We start from the raw sequence: 19,854 nt of genomic DNA, 5'->3' as shown, positions 1-19,854 counted from the left end.
CTTTCTTTGCTTTTCATTTCGGTAGTAATAATGGGAATTTGTAAAAGTATTTTTTATTTTTAGTAAGTGCTTTTTTGTTTACATGTAATCTAATAGATTAATTTCAGTTAAAATGTTCTCATCATGTGAGAATTGAGACTTAACATAGTGCTAAAAGGAGCTCCTACAATACAAATACAGTGACTACATGATTAGAGGAGTCCACAAAAAATCTCAGCTAATCTAGGCAGAGATAACTAAAAACATTCCCTTCATTGTATTCAGCATGATGCAATTCTCATTCCTATGTACGATATTGTTAGGATACGCAAAAATACCTAAATTTTACTTTTTTCATCTTTTAAAATGCTTAATTTTATAATACAATATTGAATTCCAAACTTCACCTAATAGCTGAGTTGAGTTGTAGAGTTTCCTTTAAATTTTAATTTGAAGCACAAACCGTGTAACATGACAATAGACCTGAAAGTATGTATGTAGCAGGTAAGCAAGGTGGTTAGAAGGTAAGTTTCTAAGGTGGCATGGCCTCTTTCTGGCCAACTTAACGTATTTTAACCTGAATTTTAAACCCTTCTGTGGCTGTATTCCTGTAAGTAGTTGCACTGAAAGCAAATCAGATTTAGAAGAGTACACGTAAAAATGCTGTGAGAATTGTGGTCTGTATTAGGATTTGTTAACACAACAAGTGTCTTATTGCTTGTTGCTTGATTTAAAAAATCTGCTCAGTACTTTCCAAGCTGATGGCATCCTTTACAACGGCTTGCAGAGTCTCCTGGGAGTTTGGATGGAAAGGCAACCTGTGTGTAAAAGAGTTTATACAGAGAGGCTGTTCCCACTGAGGTGTTGCAGGGCTTTTCTCATCTCCTTTGTGCCCTCCCCCTCAGATTTTTCTCCAGCTCCAGCCTCTCAGTCCTTTGTGTAACACCATATTGGGAAGTTAGCATGCACAATAGGAGGCAGCTCAATGGGGGTGATGGAACAGTGCAGGTGCACAAAAAAGATCCACTGTGGAGCTGATTGGAGTAATGCTGTTACTTTTGACTCAAAAATCAAAAAGAGGAACTGCTTGTTTAGTTGTCTTACACTTTTCCCCCTCATAATTGCACTTAGAATTAATTACCTTAGTCTGCACAACTTGAAGACTTGCACCTCGATCTGGGACAACAGCAGACACATTTTCTCCTGTGTCACCTTTGATACCTTCACTTGTCTCTGTCTCCTTTGCTGCTCCCTCTGCTCCTCGTCATCCAAGAGCCCCAAGGGAAGATCCAGTGATGGGTCCTTCTGGGGAGAGAACCTCTCTTGCATAAGGCCAGTCTCTGCTATCAAGGCAGCACCCTACCACAATCTGAGCTTGCAGGAACAAGCAAACACTGTTGATGAGACCAGGTACCTGTGCTCTCCTGCTGTGGGGCAAGCAGAAGCTCATGATTTCATGAGGTCTGGGGGGCACGCTGCCTCATAGCACAGACATTGCATAAAGCAGCACATCCCTTTCAGTTCCTGAAATGATGGATCCCGTTGCATGTGTGTAGGAATAGAAGAAGGTATTTCAAGCAGACTGTCCTGACTTGAATGTATGAGAATGGCCCATCCCTAATGTATGGCTCGCAGGCCTCCTTCTCCTTGGTGGGTTGTAGATGGGACCAGGGGAAAGAGGGCAAACATCAGGTAGAGCAGAGCAGGACTGGGCTTAGCGTGGCATGTACAGGCTTGAAATTCTGTGCCCTAACATTTGGTTCTGCGTATGCTTTCAGAAGAGATACCTGTTGGCATTACAGGATCATTATGTCTTTTCATCTCTGGTGCATCCTACTTCCATAGCCTTGATATAACTGTTAATTAGAAAAAGCATTTTGAGTAAATTTACATATTTCCATTCTCTATATATTTCAATTAGCCTCCTTTTCACTTGTGTCATTGAATACTCTTTTAATTTTCAGCTATTCAGACTTTGACCTCTCCGTTTTAGTCAATTAAATGTGTAAACACACTCTGTGCTCGGGGACCACTTTTTAGCTAGATATATAGAGGCACTTGTGTCTGTACATGCAGCACTCCCTAATTTAAAATCAGAGAGTGCTCTTTGTCCTTTCCTTTGACGCTGGCAGCATTTCTTTGACCTCCGAACAGAAAGGAATATGATTCCGTTTTCATGGAAGTTCAGCTTAGGATCAAGCATTTCACATACTTTGATAAATCTGCTCAGCCACTTTTTAAAAAGAGGGCTGTCAAAAATCGCTTTATACTTTTAGTCTTCCTTTTTGTTCTCAGTTCTTTGAATTATCCTATTTTGAGTCTTGAAAATGACTTCACATTTGTTAGTAGTTTTGTCTTTTTCCATTTTCCCCCAGTATGCTCTTGTCTTGTTATGGCAGCGTAGACACAACTATTAAGAAGAAGTTAAATTCACAGAGTACATGAAGTTTTTTTCTTTCATGTCCTTTGAACTACTTGATCTCTGTATTTAATTCTGAAGTCTAAAATGAAACTCTGGCACTGTATCTTTCTCTACCTTGCTCAATTCTCCACGGCTCTGAAAGGAGAATTAGACATAAGACACATTACTCATACTATTTTTCTTTGTAGTTGTTGTAATTAAAAAGATTCACCAAAAACTTTTTGAGGGTTTTGAGAGGATTAAAATTCTCTGCTTGCTAGCCTAACATGATTACTGCCTTCTCAATCCTCTTTTCCTGCTTCTGATTTAATAAATTTCTACACTAACACAAGATTTCTGTTTACTTTCTTGTTTGGGCATAGACATCTCAGAATTTATGAACAGGACCTTGGTTTAAAAAATAGGTAACTTTGTTTGTTTGTATTCTCTGACAGATTGAATATTTATTCATTAATAAATTCATTGCATTCTTTGAATTAAGAGCTAACAAGGAAAAAATATGGAGGGGAAGAATACTTCATAGCAGGTTTTTAGGTTTCTGGATTTTAGGTTTCTACATGCTTGCTTCATTCTTTATGGTGGCCACCCATCCTCATTTACAGTGGCTTTTCCTACATGGCACCCACACAATGTAATATCATTAGATTACACATACAGCATGTGGGTCTCATCCTGCAAATGCTCCAGTCCTGCATTCGCTGAGAACATGGCATTAGTTCAGGGAAGGGTGCTGCATTCAGTACATGTACAAATCTGAATAAAACAGAGAGGAGCAGCAAAGTGCTTAGATTGCTGGAGGGTACAGCTGAGAGGGCAGAGTAAAAGAGTTAAATACATTCGGCTTGACTAAACAGCACTTCAGGGCAGTGCAGCGTCATGTCTTGGAAATGGACAGAAGATGGAACAAGAAAGAACAAATTAAGACTGTACAGCAAAGTCTTAGGTGAAAGCAGTGACAGCAGATTAATTTAGTCAATTTAGCCCTCAATTTAAAAACTGTCAGCACCTTACTTTTGCATCACAACACATGGTGGGGAAAAAAAAGCACCTTTAGGTTATTTAAGAGAAGCAAAATAATAAAAGGATCTTTTGTGAGTGATCTTTATAAGTGGAAAAGAAGAAAGTATGACAATGAACTCTCAACGTGTTGGGTGTTAAATTTGAGGGAATCTCCTAGCCCTGTTGTAAAGAGTAGCATGTGTGACTGCTGCTTCTTGAAAGGTTTATATTACATCCCCCTTTCTTCTGTCAAGATGTCCTGTAGGACCTTTGTTATTACAGGTGCAGTCCCTATGCTGCTGCCTTCAGGAGAGAGGATGAGGTGTCAGGTGAAGCATATGTGATTCAAAATTCTGCTACCTTGCAATGTCCTGTCTTTGCTGGGAAAAAGAGCATGACTGAGAGAAAAGAGCTGTGTTCATGGCTCCCTGTACTCCCATCATGTTAATCTCTGTTTCTGTATCAGTTGTCATGCTGATAGTCATGGCAGTTTTAGTTGTAGATCTAAACCCAGGCAGAGCTGCAGAGGGAGTGAAGAGGGGTGGCTGAAATGATGGCTCCATGGCAATCAGTAGGAGATTGTTAGCCAGAGTTTTCCCTTGAGAATAATGTGTTAGTAGAGTTATCTTCTTGTGAGTTAACTTTTCTGTTTCATAATTTGAGTCATTAGAGATTTTACTATTTTAATTCTTCTTTTTATTCTGATATTCAATGGACAGCTCTTCATCAAGATGTCCTGTTAGATTTTGGTTAGCTCAAGTTAAAAAAATCACTTATATTACTGTGTTTCCATTTAAATAGGCACTACTGTCCTTGAAACGTCAAATAAAATATGACGTGTCAATTACTGTATGTCAAGCACATGGTGTATTTTCACCCACTGTTGATTTAGATGAGTTTTGATATGTGCTTGACATATTCAAATGGTGCTTCTTCAGATCAGTGAATGTCTTGAAAACAGCATTGAATGGCACACAAATCTCAGCACCACCTTTTTCAGGGACTTCTGCCAGAACATGAAGTAGCAGCTTTGAGTTCCTGTGAATATTTGGTCTATAATGGCTCTTTTGTCATAGATTTGGGAAACAGTAGTTTCTGGCAGGTTTGCCAGCAGAGCAGAAGCAGTCTGGTCACACAACTATTTTATTCAATTATTTTTCTTCATAATTTTTTTAGAAAAAGAAAACCTAGTACTTTCCTAAGAGATCATTTACAAATCCTATGCCAGTATTTGGCTTGCATTTTGTCTGGTGGTGTGTATATGGTAGAAAAGCATGAAGTAGCACCATAGGCACCATCACCATATTAGTGTCAGTAGGGATTTCTCCTAACCACCTAAAATGTGCACCTACTTGAAGGACGAAACTTCTACCACTGCAAACAGTAAGTAGCATTTCTCCCTTACACCCTAGTCAGAAATGAGGACAGGTTACTTTCTGATCTTTTCTGCTACATACTTCAGAATTTTCTGGTTGTGTTTAGTGCTAACATTTACTCTTTTGCCTGGAAAACCTGTGCATTCATACAGCTACCTGATTCAGTCAGGTCCCAAAGAGATGATACAACTTTGATACTATGGTGGCAGGAGGAAGAGGAGGAAGGGGTAGTATGCCCACAATTATCCCCACAAAAATTATATGGAGCAGGACTAAGAATACCCAGAAAAAATCATTTGCAGTGCTCTGGGGCTCCAAGCCATGTTTTCCTCCTGTTCTTGTCTTCGCTATATTAAAATGTAACACATCGGTTAATGAGAAACTGTGCATTTAATTTGTCTAGATTTTCAAAGGGTATTGTTGAGTAAGATGAGCACTGGAATAATGTGAGACTTCATAGCAGAATTGCCTTTCAAAATGGCTTTTAAATGCAGTATTTCACATGGGTAGGGTTAGACTTCAGCCCTTAAGAAATACAAGCTCACCCATGGGACGTCTGTGTAAACCACATCTCTGCTCTTTGAACTCAAGAGGCTGAAATAAAAGCAGCCTGTCACAAAACCAGATGAGCACTGGACAATTTTTTGTTATTGCTCAATTTTTTGTCACAGAAATGAGACAGTAGGATTTACCATCCTGATGTGAAACAGAAAGCAGCCCACTATGCACCACTCGTTTGGCTGATATTCTGTGATTTTACATACCCTCTCCTTGCCTCCTTTTTCCAGAAGATATTTGTCAGGCTTCTAGCATGAAAAGATGCAAGAGACCCACCTGCGAGGGCATCAGCCACTGAAAAGGTTAAAGATGTTTTGTAAAGTTTTGAAAATGGTTATAATTTACTGAACATAAAACAATGAAATTCAGACAGGTTTTTTTTTTTTTGAAGGAAAGACCCTAACAAGAGCAAGAAATAACTGGACAGGAAGCACAGCTGTTTAACACTACCTGAAGTAAATGCATTGGCAGAAGTGCTACAGCTTCATTCTGTGCCTGCTGTGTGGCGAGTGCATGGCAGGAGAGGGACTTTATCATGCCACAAGATGCTTCTAGGTCACACTTAATTAGTATTATGACTGTTAAAACATCCGTTCTATCAGTATTAAGGACTACCTACGTATGTGTAATTCCTGTGGTTGCATTTGAGTGACCAAGTGTGAGATGTGAATGACAAACGGATTTTGTGGTTGCTGTTACAGCTAACGTGAAACTCATTACAGACATCCACTTTCCTACCCAGGCAAAAGGGGGAGAATGTGGCCTTGGAAATGGGAGCTTCCAAAGAGGATTTAGGGATGTAATTGAAGTGAATGGCTTCGCAAAAACAATATTCCTGAAGAAAATGCTTAGCACATCAAATTGTGTGTCCAAATTGTGCTCGTGTGTCAAACACGACTTCAGTCTGTAGCAACAGTCCTCCTTGCTCCATCCCTTCTGTAGAGGATAAAAATATGTAATGGGGCAAAGAAATGAGAAGCAGGATGGAAATAAAGCACCCTGCTCTTTCTGCCCCTTGAAATGTGTTTCTTCACCTAGGAGTGCATGTCACAAGGTGCCTTGAGCAGGCACCCTCACTTCTGAGGCAGTGTCAGCAGGGACACCTGCCCAGGGTGGAGGTGGCTTCATGGGGCACATGGGATATGGGATCCCATTGCCAGGGTGAGATGTCTGCCTTGTCTTATTGAGGCAGTTGCTTGCGATGGCCATTGTTGTCTCATCTAATTCTGTGCTGAATGCCACTCTGATGCCTCCCTCCATCTGTCTAATGCTTTCTCTTATTTACTGCAGTTACAGCAATGCCATTCTGTTATGCTAGGAGTTTTGGATTTGGATTTGGTTGTTTTTTTCCTGTGCCTCTTCCAAATGAACAATTGTGACAGCAAAATGCTGATAATTATCTCTTTTTACTGCATGCAAAGGCTCCAAATGTTTTAGGAAATTATGGGTGTTTTTTGATCTTTAAAGTTCTGGTATGTTCCATCCCATTTAACAAAACAAAGCAAAACAACATATGTGCAGAGTTGAGTTTTGCTAGATTTTAACAGACTCCGATTTCTCCCATAAAAGCTTGAGTGTAAGCACACTAGTTGTTCTTAATTACTATATTGGCAGCACTAGCTGACGCTTTATTTGGTGACTGATACTGTTTGTAAAATCTCATATAGTAAGCAGGCAGAGATTTTAGCAGATTAGGAAGGAGAAAATATTTAGAAGTGGATGTGGCAATTTTCTAGTTTTTTTTTCCTCCAAAGTGGAAATTTAAAAAGTAGAACTAAATGCTTAAATCCTGATGTGGACTTAAGTTATTAAGCCAAACATACTATTAGTGAAGATTTGGGGGAATCAGTGTTTTCAAGGAAGTAATAGGAATTCCAGAGATGAATGAATTGGATCCTGGGTCAGCACAACTGGCTTTGGGCTAATATATGCAGGAAAACTGTGACAAACAAGGGACCACTGGGTCCTAGACCAGTGCTGCTGACTGCACAGTTAAGATATTTGAAATTCAGAGCACTGTCTTCCAGCCACTCAGATCTGTTGACCTGTGCTAATGAGCAACATGCATAAATTAGCGAGGTGAATGGAGTGTCCCATTGTTGCCATCCCTTGATTCTCAGCACTGTAGGAGCTGCAGTTGGGAGGGATATGATAGCTTCGAGAGAGCAGATGCCCTTTGCTACTTTGCAAGGTTTCCTTTGTAACATGAGGGTCCTTCCAAGTGTGAAAATAAATTATAACGATGGTATGTAAATAATAAATACATCAAGTATTGATAACAAAGCCATGGAATTTTATGTAGCACTGAATAGGACAAGGGGCATAATGAGGATGAAGGACATGTGATGTCCATTACTGAGGTGTCTTCAAGAAATTCTGCTGGTGACAGGATGATTTTTTCGCACAGATGGAAACGTTCCCTCATCCCTGAGACAATTTCAAATCAAAGGAAAAGATTTGCTAACCTGAAAAGAGGTGGCTATTTAACCTCCTGTTAAAAAATGTTCATTTAACTGCTGTACTTTATGACTATGAACTCTCTGTCTTTTGCTGGGCGGCATTGTTTCCAAATGAGTAACCTAACTAATTATTGTGGGATGAAGCAAAATAAAATTGATTTCAGAAAGCCTGCAAGCATGGAATTTTTTCCCTTTTGCTAAGGTATAGGGAAGGCCTGGTAAAAAATCTGAAAGCTTGTTCAACTTTGTGTGTTTTTATCCTTTCCTGAACAGAACATGAAATATCTGATGGAAATAGCAGAATAATTTCTCTTAAATAATTGAACACTTGACGTCCCAAGGGGATACATACGCCCTTTTACCAGTGGGAAAACATTCCTTGCCAGCAGTATCCATTATGTTACATTTCCAAAAACCTGAAGAGGCAACTTCATTTAAATCTTACCCAGTTTAAATCCCTGCATCAATTCACATACGAAGTAATAGTGAATATAAACACTCAAATCCCCAGTTCAGTTTTTGCTTTAGCAGAGGTGGAGCATGCTTAGAGGGAAATCTTGACCTTTATTTTGATGGCAAAAAACCATTAGGATTTTGTTCTTGCCTTTCTAAAAAAGATTATTCTCATCCTAAAGGTATTTGCAGTTTTCCCTTACCAGGCAATAGCCACAATGAGGACCACCTAGTTTTTCAAGGGGATGACCATGAGAGCAAGCCCATGAAGCCACCTTGACCCAGTGAATCCCAGAGGAGTGGAGCTGCTTGGCTACCAGCCTAATCAAGGCTCTTGGAAAAGTGTTACGGTGTATTTATCAGGAAAAAATAGACTTTGTACTCTGAGTGTGACTGGAACAATTTCTGTGACAAGCAGGTGTGTTGAAGATCTATTTCCTGGTACTAAATATACCCTATGGCCATATGCCTGCTTACAGAAGAAGTTTTGATCTTAATCAAACCTTGCGTTGCTCATGAGAATTGTGAGTCTAAATGCAATTCTGCCTTGATGAGAAAGTGTTAAGAGCTCCAGTTCATGAAAAGAGTACTCTATTTTCCTCCTTCTGTTGGGAAATCCTGTGTTTGACTCCACTGAAGAGAATGGGAGCTTTGCCAGACTTTATGAGGCCTGTGTCCAAGCTGGGTATCTTCGTGGCTGCTGAGCTGGTGTAATGATAAACAAGGAATTGTTGAAATTTGGCTTTTTGGTATGTGTGAAAAGTACATTAGTGCTCTGCTGCATAATTAATTACAAGTGGAAAAACTCTACTTACCACAGCCTGACTGTTTGCTGGGTGAAAATCAGGTTGATTTTAATAATAGAGAGAAGAAAAGGAATGTTGCCCACATGATGCAACAAATCTGTGCAAGGCTAGTAAGAAAATGCAGTAACTCTTCCAGCTCACAGATGGTAGACATGAGTTCCCCTCTTTCAGAGGTTCTATGTCTCAGTGGTTTCTGCAGCTTTCATGGATGCTTTCCATCCCAGGGTACAGATGAAGCCACCTGAAATCTTTCAAATACTAGCAAATACAGAAACTACAACTAAGTCTGGGGGAAGAGGGGAGAAATTAATGAAAAGAAGTGGCAGTCCTTGGGAAAGGACTATTGGAAGTTGGGCCTGGTGAAGCCCAGAACATTGCTTCAGGTGAGACTATTGCTATAAATAGGTGTGGAAAACCACAGATGCAAAGAGACATAGTGGATTGATGCCTTAAGTTTTTCTGTTCTTCTTGGGTGTGCTTTTCTGATGTGCTTGGGTGGTGAAAACAAAACAGTCCTATTCCAGATGGGGACTCAAGGACAATTTCTTCAGACTTCAGACCCTAAGAATAAACAACGGGAAAAGTAGAGGGCGGGCAAGCAAGCAAGGAGGATGAAACTTCATGATTTGAGACTATTAATTGCACAGTTGACTCCTGCATGCAAATGGACTAAAACCTATAAAGATGTGAGATCTCGTGACCAAGCCCTCTTTTGCTTCCACCTTAGAGCCATCCAGGCAGGGGCCACAACTCTGGCACTGGTACTGTCAGGGTGTGGCCTTTGGAGGCCTCTCAATAAATGTCTATTTTATTCCCCTTAACTCTGTGTAGCCTCTGCTTCAGCTCCTCGAGGCATTAATACTGCAGTGTGTATTAGTACTCTGTTCATGTACTGGAACCTCACTGTACTTTGTTTTGCAAACACAAAACAGCCATAAAGATGTGGCAAGGATCTCGTAATCCAAATGAAGGAATACATCATTGATACGTGTGGCTGTAAAGCCAGGTCCAAGGTAGCACATTGAACACAAAAGCTGACTTCTATAAAATAAATATATCAGGATTCCTCGTCAGCAAAACTGCTTAGTAACACAATCTGTATGGCCCCTGAAGGGTACAGTTTAGATTTATAAGACTTTTTTTTTCTCTTGTTCTTTTATTAAAAATTCCTCTCAGTAGGGGAGAGGGTGCTCTGGAAGCACAAAACAAGCGAAATTATAAATCTCAGAATTTATTGATTAGAAAGTGTGATAGGAAAAGAAACCCAAGTTCCTGAAGTATGATCTTGCACTCAGTAACTTTTTTGTCCCCCGAATGAATTAAATTACTTAGTCTGTTTTTTCCTAGACAGATCAAATAGGTATGATGGTTACATAATCTCAGTTATAGATGAATACTTGGCAATATATACTCTCACATAGGAGCTTGTAAAGGGCAGTGGGGCATAAAAAAACTGGTCTTCTGAGATGACTTTCTGTTCTGAGTGGCAGGCTGTCTTTACATATATATAAACACCAAAATGTGCACTTCAGTGTGGTCAACCATTTAGTAGTTAACAAAATCTGCTTGATGACATACAGTATGACAGATGACCACCCATAATTGCATTACACATAGGTATCAAGGGTAATCAAATATTTAACTTATCAATAATAACCCTTCTGAACAGGAAGAAAGTAAAGGTCATTCACATGAGCTTCAGTCCCAGTGGAAACAATGTCCTCATTTAATATCACTGACTTGGCAAGATGTTAGTGGCAATTTTGTCAGCTAAGGATACAGAATAGAGAATTTTTAATCACCGCTCTAGTGATCTGTTCCGCGTTTGTTACTCTAAAAAGAGGAGGTGGATGTGCAGTCAAGAATCATTGTTGTACAGTCACTGGGACTCACTACTGTGTTGTACACTGTGAAGAATCAGAATTAGAGATAGAAAAATGTGAAATCTGGGGAGCAAGGTAGAATATTCAGGGAGTCCTGCACAAGAAAGTGGAGAGTCTGTGCTCTTTGAACAAATAACCAGAACAATGGTGAAAGACATGCATATATGTACATACTCATTTCCATGATGAAAATTTCAGCTCATCTTATGTCTGCAACAGTCATTTTTATTTCTCTTTTTAAATATTTTTCTGCTGAGGTTACCAGTATTGTCAGGGCTTGTTTGCAATATGTGTTGCCAGAAAAGTATGAAGAAAAAGTATGAATCAGAAACAGGAGAGGTAGAAAGCAGGGCCCTGTGATCTCAAAGCTGAGTTGTAGGTGCTCAGTTACCCAATTTTCTGCTCTGTCTAGAAGGAAACAAAAAGAAAGAACAGACATGGCATTGATGCAGGCTCTGTCTAGAGTGAGAGTTAGTGAGGCTGATGCTGGAGACCCTGTGAATGATCACTGCTGTTCTGCCAGCTCTGAAAGGAGGGGATGAAATAAGATGCTTTTTCTCTGCTAGACCTTGGGAGCAGGTTCAACTCCCAAATGTGAACTAGGATGCATCAAACATGTGTGGAATACAGGATTTCAGGAATTATGCCTAATTTCAAGAAGATTATACAATGCACTTTAGCCCACTTGCAAGTTCATTGAGAAGATACGTTTCCTCACTGCTTGAGGTTTCCTTTTTCTCATTAATTTTCACTCCAGTTCAGAAAAACATCAGGCCAAAGCAAAGTAAGCTAATTTTGGAGGTTTTTCTAAGAAAAGTGAAGGTTTATGTTAGCTCATGGTCACTTAGTAGTCTTTCATTATAACGTGTAGATACATGTACTTATGAATATAAACACTTTGTAGGAACTATTTAGAAAAACAAGTATTCATTAGAAACTCTCTTTAGAATGTATGCTTAAGCACTGGAACTCATTGCCCAGATAAATGCTTTTTTTTGTTTTTTTTCCTGTCTTCGAACATTTTCAGTCTTAAAAAGAACAATACTATGAACAGTTTGGTCTACCTCTGAGAAACCTTGCTGAGCAGAAAATTTATAGTTCCCTCCACAGATGAGTTTTTCTGTTAGTGTTTATTCTGTGATAATACACCATGTTACAAAAAGAGGTGTTAACATGAGCTTCAACATCCGGAGCAGCCTTTGCACTGTGTTCAGCCATCCTGATGAGCTGGAAGGGTCAATATTGCAGTTGTGCATCCTCTGTAACATGCACATGTTAGAAAAAATACTTCTAAACATATGTAAACTGCTGTCATATGTCACCTCAGAATCTCTGACAAAATCTAAGGACACTTGTCTCACTTAATATGAGTCCATCTGTCCAAACCAAGGGAAAGGCAGGACAGTAAAACAGAATTATGTTTAATATTACTGAAAATGTTAAGTCTGTGTGTAAAACATGATAACCTTCTTCTCAAATGTTTCTAAAACCTTTACAGGTAGAAAAAACTCTGTATGCCCTGGCATGTTAGGAGAAACATGAAATTTATTCTTGTTGAGGAGCATCTCGGTAATTCAGTAGGGCTGGTCTGGGAGTTGCTGTTGTTCAGGTTTGGGTACTGCTGGATGTAGTGGTGCAAGTTGTCATACAGCCATGAACTTCCTCAAAACCATGAAGAAGCATTTTAGTAGTGTAGGCAATGTCTAAGTACAAGGTAGTTAGCATGTAATTCCTTTGCTGTTTTGCACAGTAGCTCTCTAAGTGAAACCTTTGTCGGTTAATAAGGGTAAAATAGATGGAAAGGTTTTGGTGGGGTTTTTTTCCTGTGACATTTCAGAGTTCATCATAGATTTGATTCATGGGTTTTCTCTGTCAAAAGTGCTTTACAGTCCTCCAGTCACCAGATCTGAGGGGCATGCTGGAGCATGTCATAGGTGCTTGCTGGCCCAGCTTCCTTTCCTTAGAAACCCAGAAGAGAGAAGCAGCGTGAAAGAGGAGAATAGGGTGTGTATTTGGGTCTCAGCCCACTGTGGAGCTGAGACACACCTCAGAACACAAAATTCTAAGAGCTGGAAAGTGCTCCTGGATGAATATAGATCAGGATGATCAGACAAATGTCTCATGCCTCAACTTAACACAGCTAATAACGAAGTGATTAATAGCAGGCCCCAAAGTTCTTCCCTTTTGCCAGAAGTTTATTCCATGTGTATTTGTGCTTCCACCCCAGCCAGAGCAATGCTGTGAGACACTCAGGTCTTGTAGGGCAGCTCAGCAGTTCAGGTACCTTTATCTGGTCTCAGCAGTAAATGCTGCGGATAAAGTCAAGGTTAAAGATGTGCAGGATGTTTTGTTTGCTGACTGCCCAGGTCAGGGATATAACAGCATGGGAATGGCCATATGGAGCTGGAGCAGAGGATCCTCTCTACCAGGGCACTGCTTCTGGCAGCAGCCAGCGTCAGGCATCTAGTTCAGAGCATAACAGGAGAAACTTCTGTGCTCCTACTCCCATCTGCTCCTAGTGCAGCTTTGCTCCAGCTCAAGCACTTTCTGAACCAAATGTATTCAAACCATCTTTTGTCTCTGTCTCGTTTATCCATGTAGTTTTCCCATTTAATATGTGTGCTGTTTGTGTATGCTGCCAAATTCCTCCTTTCTTTCTTGACAAAAAGTATAATTTCCAGTATAACATCACCTTAAAGTACAGTGATTGAAGTAGCTACTGCTAATAAAAGAGTAGCACATATTTTCCTTTTATGGTCGCTTTAAGTACTGCTTGATATGTTTTAATGTCTCACATTCCTAAGGCAGCTGTTTGCCTTTCATGAAACATTAATTAGAATCCGAGAATCAAAGAGGAAAAAAATACATGTGTACATACGCATGTGCATCTGTTTATGAACAGGGACAGTAACAAATTTGTATTTAAAAAAGAAAAATCAGTATTTGAGTGAGTGAAGATTTTTATCAGGAGATGGCACTGATATTTAAGCATTTTATAGCAAAAAACCTACTATGTTTTTATATCGTAGGATTTTGGCATCTGACTACTAGAAGAAGTTTTATAAACTGTAATGAGAAATAATCCATGTCATATTTCTTCATGGTGAAGTCTGTAGTGTTATCACTATCCTGAGTGGAACGGTAACATTACATTACTACCAGAAAATGAAATTACATTATGTGAAAAGCTGCTGCAAAATAAAGTAGAGAGCTGGAGTCTGGGAAATATGATTCAAAACTGCTTTTCAAAAAGGCACAGAGTATCCGCATGTCTATTAGCGTGTGAAACTTAAGGTGTTAACTAATAAAAGATACTTTGTTTTAAGTCACATCAGCTCCATGAATGAGTGGTGTGCTGCTGTGGATGTGTTCATTCCGAAAAGTGCCAGAGGAGCCAAGCAAAGGTGTTGGGCCTGTGGTCATCCCTGCTTCTGAGGGTCCTTGATGGGGAGCTGCTCTGAGAACCAAAGGAGGAGTGACAGCTGCCGTGGGGGTGTGTGAGGATGCTGTTCAGTGTGCTCAGGGGGTACCATCCCACACTGAATCCAAATGCTAGGATTTAAAAAAATTAGGTCTATAGTTAGTCACTTGACAGCTCTAGTTTCTATAAATGTTAAGCAGCCAAAACCCATGATGCTTCTTTCTGCAGCATTGGTTCCCTTTGAGCACTGAACAAATGCTAGAGATCCAAGGATTTTCTTAACTGCTCATTACCCTGTAAATGCAGGCATGTTGTACTCTAGTTTTATGCTTTTGTTTAATTTGCCTGCACTTTTAATTACTATAACTTACAGGCTGACCCAGAAGCTTTGCATGTCTCATAAAGTAAAGATTCACATTGCTGAATTTATACACTGTTTGAACATTTGAGTATTGTATAGTGACATATTTTTCCCTTTAAAAACGTGAAACCTCTAAATATCTGAATGTCTAGAATTGAACTGAGGGTGAGATATGACTCATTCTATCATGTATTGCCAAAGCACATCGTCAGCTCATAGTTATTCAACATGGTCATATCTCCAAATTTTTGTTTTCGGCCTATCTATGTATGTGGGTTTTTTTTCAGTATGTTTTATACTCAAATATTACAAGAAGCAACTTTCCTGTGGAACATATGCTGGATTTTCCAGTTGTTCCTGATGTTGATTGCTTATGTCCATGTTCTTGATTTCTCCACACATATTCTAAATTTACATGGAAGCTGTCGTAATCACAGCTGGTTGCCTCTAAAAGGAGTGATGACACTCCCCTAACCCATGGCCACAGGTTCCTGTCCTCTGCCATATGTCAGGTACTTGGCAGACTCTCCTACTGGGAGTCAAGCTACCAAAAGCTCAGATTTTTTCCGGCAGAATTTTATTTTCATCATTGTGGGTCCTGCACTGGCTTGCTGCAGAATCAGGCAAGTGCTGGTGCCAACACAACAGAAAACAGTTGTGGAGTGGGACTGCCCTGATGTGCCATCTCAGCCAAATCCTGTGCTCCAGCACCCAGGGGCTGTCAGAAGCACAAGAGGACCACAACTCGTCCAGTCTGGCCCACTGAGCCCCTCATCCAGGCTGAGCAGATGCTTCACGGGCCTGAGCCCCATCTGCCTTTCCTTCCCATAGTAGCCAGAGTGGAGGGACATGGCTGATACAGCCCGAGTCTCACCCCAGGGGGAAGAGAGCATCTGCTTTGAGCAGCCATGGACTATTATTAGAGTGCAGCCTCAAGTCTCTCAGTTAACTACAGGGCCTGCTAGAGAGGAAGGTAAGGCAGCCTGATTGCTGTAGAGGAGAGACTTAGGTAAGGTGACAGGGATGTTGGCACAAACTGATGTGACCTGTTAGCCCTGGATCAACATGTTTTCCATGAGGTCTTTGGAGGCAGGCAGGATGTGTAGCCAAAGAGTCTGAGCTCTTAGCGGAGAAACCAGGGAAGAGTAAAACTGCCAGTCACAAGGATGAAGCAACACTGGGACACTGTTTGGGTTTGTAGAGCAAAGAGCAAAACGTGGCTCACGGCACGTCCGTGGTTCCTTGTTGGCCATGTCAGCGAGCCCTTGGCCAGCTCACAGGGGTGCCAGCAGCACCAGGAGCTCGTGCTTGGGTGGCCGAAGGTAACCCTGTGTGTTTGCCACAGGGTGAGCACACTGTGAGTGGGGAGCAGCCAGCGTGCAGGGACTTGTGGTGTGTCGTGAGACGGAGCACAGTTCAGGGCTTTAATAAACTGTGTTCCCCAGGCAGCTCTGCTCAGCATATTGCTCGGAAGACACAGGATCAATGTAAAGACACCCATTACATGTGGTTTTTAACAGTGCTACTGCTTGTGCCAAGGGCTATTCACAGTCAGCACAGAACAGAGGCAAGACACCTAGGAGGTCATGGGCGGCATTCATAGAAAGGAAAAATAATCCTGCAACCAGGGTTGTTATAATCCACATCTCATGCAGTGCAGATCACGTTCAGCAGAACTTGATGGCCATCTAGTGGTGAATACCCAGCGGGTGTTAGGTTTTGCAGACTTTGTATCACGGAGGCAAGAACTTGGCTGTGTGTGAGTTGTAAAGATGCAAGTTTTCACTTCTAACTGGAAATAACACAGGTGAATTTTTATAAACCACCCTAAACGATTGCATTAGTTTTATTCATTTCACCCTACCAACCGTACTGACTACAAGTGTTGCAGCTGCTCATGGATGCAGCCAGCAGTCTCCCAGGATTCCCATTAGGTGTAAAAATTTCTACACTAATGTAGAAATTACAGTGGTTTTTGAAATAACAAGCTGCAAATAAATAAACATCAAGCTGACAGGTCAGAACCCACTTTTCTTCTTTGTTAATTTATCTTTCTAAGTTCACGTTTCAGCAGTAATTTAATACATCCTGCTGAGCTGTTAAGTATGACAAAAGTCCTACTGCAAAAGCCCACCTTGAGCCTTAAAGGCTGCCTGAGATCATGGCCATTAACAGAAGAATTGGCAGCTCTTTCTCAGGGTACCCTGATAGCTCTTGGCTGGAGACAGGTTTCCGGGTCTTCCCTCGGTGCAGTCGCTGAAGGGGGAACTTAAACTTGAAAGAGACTGCTACAATAATGTTTGTTTGGATTTTGGTTGGGGGGGGGGGTGCACTGTGGTCTTTTTTTTGTGGTGTTTTTTCTTTATTTATTTTATAGAATTTTAAAATGTATTTTAAATAAAAAGGAAAATTTAGTTAGTTGAAAAAATAAATGTCTGTGAATTCCCTGACCCATCCACTTCAACGTTGTTGTCTACCATGGTGCCATCAAACAGTAGTTTTGGGAACCCTGTGCTGATCAGAGACACCTGGCACAGCCCCTGTGGCCTTCAAAAGGTACAAAATGTGGTTTTGAGGACTTCTGTCTGTCTGGACAGTGAGGGTATTTTATAGAAATTGCTTGAGAAAGATGTCCCTTTCCTGTTTGCATGGCAAAGGGAAAGAACATCAGCAAATCATCTGGACCTTACTGTGAGAGGGACTAACCTCCTGAGGAAGCTCAAAAAAGCATTTTGTAGTATTTTTAGGGTCTTTGGTGATGTCTCCATTTAAGGTCACACAACTTTTGTAAGGCTAAAATTAAGTTGGTAGTGTCAGGTGGATTCTGGCTGCTTTTCCACCAGTGAACATCTCTGCACGGGGGGTCCTCCTGTGCCACAGGAGTTGAAGTGGCAGAGGAAAACCACCTTGGACATATGCTCTCACTTGCCATGTGGTCTCCTCTGCTGGTTAGTTTGTCATTTATGCTGCATGACTGCAAAGGGAAGGCATGAAGTGACATTTGCTGGGTCTAGCTGACAGTAGATTTTCTCCTTGGTGTGCTGAGCAAGCGATGACTGTGAAGCTCTCAGGGGATGGTGACAATATTTGTCACCTTCTGTGGCTTACTCAGTTATTTTCCCTCCTGTGGGATAAAGTAGGATCCTACACTTTGTAGAAAGAGGGAGCAATCCAATTAAAAAGCTGCAGCATTGATCGTGTGCCACCTTCATGGCAGTGCTCTGTGCCATCCTCTTCTGTATAAATATCTGGGAAAGCACAGAGCAGTTCCCAGCAGTGAGATCACTTTCTCGTGTGTGACAAATAGCTTTTTATGAGGTGCTGACTCTTCTCAAGGTTCATTTTGTCTCGGGGCTGGAAATTGCACCAGCATTTTAAACTTGATCCTCCTCGTATTTAAATGAGCTGTACCATCTGAACAGATCTGAACACTCTTACAAAATAGGGTTCTGAGACAGCTCATAAGTTACTCATAAGTTACTTGCAGCAAAAAGGATGCACAGATAGATATTTTTTTTTTTTTTTTCAGTGTTTCCTGGTTTTGGCACTAGATTTTGTATGTTCAGTATTGAGCTTTAACATTTTATTTACACATTTGCTTTTATTTCAGCTGGTGGGATGTTTAAAAAAACCCGCATCTGGAGTAGTGAAACCATTCTCAGTGAATCATCTAACCCAAGACTTCTATTTGTTCTGAGATTCAGATGCTTAAATGCAATTCCTAAGCCATTTCTGTGAGAGCTAGACATATTTATATTCCAGTCATATAGTTAAAGTGCTAATGTTTCTTACTCTCTTGGGGACAACTTTTTGCCAGCTAATGTTGTTACTACAGCTCTCTGTCCACTTCTTCCTTCATTTTAGGAGCTCTCTGTGCATCTGTTTACATGCATCATATTATAGGCAAAAATAATTAATCTGGAGAATCTCTTGCTGCAAGTGAAATACGAATATGTATTTAAAAATTACTGTTCAGAAAGAAAGTACTTTTTTCCCCATTAGTGCTTCAAATTAGGGTTGTACTGTGAAAGTTCTTAAAAATAAAAATGCGTAATTTGGACTACCACTAATTCAAGATTTAGAGATTTGTATGCAGAGAATTAGAACATCAGTGAAATCACATGCTAATGGTATGAGATGCTTTATGCAGACTTCTAACCCCGTATAAATAGTCTTCAGCAAGTTCTGCAAAACTGTACAAGTTCAATGTATGCCATAGCAGTTACAGCTGTACAGGAACTCCTCTAACAGGAGCTTGCAGGTCTGTTTTAATAGAGGTGCTTCCCAGCAGATGCATCGATGTCAGTGCTCCTTTCAAATGCCTGCCTTAGTACTGTAGCTTCCCCAAAAGTTCATGTTTTTCGTTCAGATTGATCTTAAGAATCTAACAGAGCAGGCTAATGAATCTGTAGCCCATTTCCCTTAAAGGTCAATAAACCTGGGAAGCCCCAGAAATCTGATGAAAGGCAGAGTTGTTCTAGTACTTAACTGAACAGGCTGGTGTAGCTGTGGGTGGCCATGATTGCTGTGCAATGTAATCATAGTGAGGTTGATAGGATGAACAGTTAATAATGATTTATGGCTGGGTAGTATAATTACTGGCAGTCAATGAGGGTTTGAGTCTTGGCCTTCTGACATGATAATTTATCTAACCAAGCCAAATGTATTGCTGTAGCAAGGCTTTCTTCAAGTATTAGGTCCAGCACACACTGTACTTAGAAACTCATGCAAGATTACTTCAATGCTGTATTTTTAATTGCTTAAAATTAGGGTAACTGATAGGCCTTAGGACACTGCTGTAAATGGAGTATCTTTGATAAGCATTTATGTGTTTCTGTGGGGATTGTTCTCTAGCCTTGTTCAAATAAACTTCATTTATCAGTGGTCTGAAAGAAAATAAATTTCATTGGCTTGCATGTGATAGATTGAGAGTTGTTAAATGAGAAAATGGAAAAATCGCTGCTACAGGGTGATCTGGATCTGTTAGCAGTCTGTATTCAAGCAAACAACAGGTGTTTGGCCTAATGCAAGGATCCATAGTTCAGATCTGAGTACTGGAAACACTTTTTTATAAAAGGTTTCAGGCTTTTTATCTATTTAAACTTGTCAAAGAGAAGTTATGGAGGCTATATATAAA

At 40.4% G+C, this 19,854-nt stretch overlaps 1 protein-coding gene across 4 annotated transcripts in view; it reads left to right on the top strand.

The window, feature by feature from the left end:
* The window catches only part of KLF12 (KLF transcription factor 12), a 234,501-nt gene that overhangs the window by 189,608 nt on the left and 25,039 nt on the right, over nt 1-19,854 (top strand). The gene's annotated exons all lie outside the window — the stretch shown is intronic.

The sequence above is a fragment of the Sturnus vulgaris genome, chromosome 2, assembly GCF_052056855.1.
Source record: "Sturnus vulgaris isolate bStuVul1 chromosome 2, bStuVul1.hap1, whole genome shotgun sequence".
NCBI classification, from domain to species: domain Eukaryota; kingdom Metazoa; phylum Chordata; class Aves; order Passeriformes; family Sturnidae; genus Sturnus; species Sturnus vulgaris.
Note: the sequence above shows the minus strand (reverse complement) of the source record. Positions and strands in the feature narration are given on the sequence as shown.